We start from the raw sequence: 1,108 nt of genomic DNA, 5'->3' as shown, positions 1-1,108 counted from the left end.
CATGCTTATTAACCTCTCAAGATCACAGTTACTTTTTTAAAAATAACACAGATAGTTTCTTTAGCTTAAAAATTTTATGTTTCTAAGATAGATTCTTCTAAGTATCTAGGGCTAATGATTAAATGTGTAACCAGAAAGGCTACAGAATATCTTTCTCTGAAGTCTTTAAATATAAGTTAGACAAGTCTAGATAGAATAAATGCTTAAATGTAAAATCATGAAAACATAGAAGGACTAGAAAAAAAAGGAAAGTCATATTTTATAGTGATTTTGTAGGGAGGAAATATTTTTTAAAGATTTTTTAAACATGACACAAAAGCCATGGAGAAAAAAAAATGGTAAATTTAATAACATGAAAATTATAAACTTCTATAATTTTTTGAGAATTTGTTGAGAATGTGGAGAAACAAGTACTTTCATAAATTTCTGGTTAAAGTATAGATTATAAAGTTTTGAGAATGATTTGACAATATGTTTACAATTTTACATGTGTATACCTTTCTCACATCAATTCCCCTCCCAGAATTTGTCTTATAGAAATACTTGAACAAGTTCCCAAAAAATAAACATTATAGCATTGTTGAGAAGGTAGAAAATTAGATATGATTGAAATGTCTATCAATAAGAAGCAGGTATATACTAGTAAATCATATTTTTTCTGCTCTATGGAAAACAATGCAGTAAAGAAAAAAAAGACATTTCTGTGTTTCTTATACTTGTTATCACTTGTTTGTATTGATTTCACAATACCAAGAATAACATAAGATAGATGATGAGAGATAAATGCTCTTTGGTTGTATAACTTAAACATCATTTCACTGCAATAATTTACCCAATTACCTACTCAACAAGTAGTTTTGAGTGCCTATTCTGTACAATGCCCATTAGAAAATTGTGTAAATAGCTTCTCAAGTTCCCTTCTAGCTCTTTTAGTCAATTGCCTTCCTTGAATACCGTGAACATGGTGTTTGTTAGTATTTAGGAAAATGAGAAGTTAACATATCTGGTAGAACAGCAGAATTAATCTTCAGCCTAAAAGCCAACAGAAAAGAGCAAGGCAGAACAGTCATGGGTTTATGTGAAAGATTAGTAATGGAGTGGGTTGGGA

The sequence above is a fragment of the Myotis yumanensis genome, unplaced genomic scaffold (assembly GCF_028538775.1).
Source record: "Myotis yumanensis isolate MYYU_CA2020_CCGP unplaced genomic scaffold, mMyoYum1.0.hap1 SCAF_5, whole genome shotgun sequence".
NCBI lineage: Eukaryota > Metazoa > Chordata > Mammalia > Chiroptera > Vespertilionidae > Myotis > Myotis yumanensis.
This window is presented reverse-complemented; position numbering follows the sequence as displayed.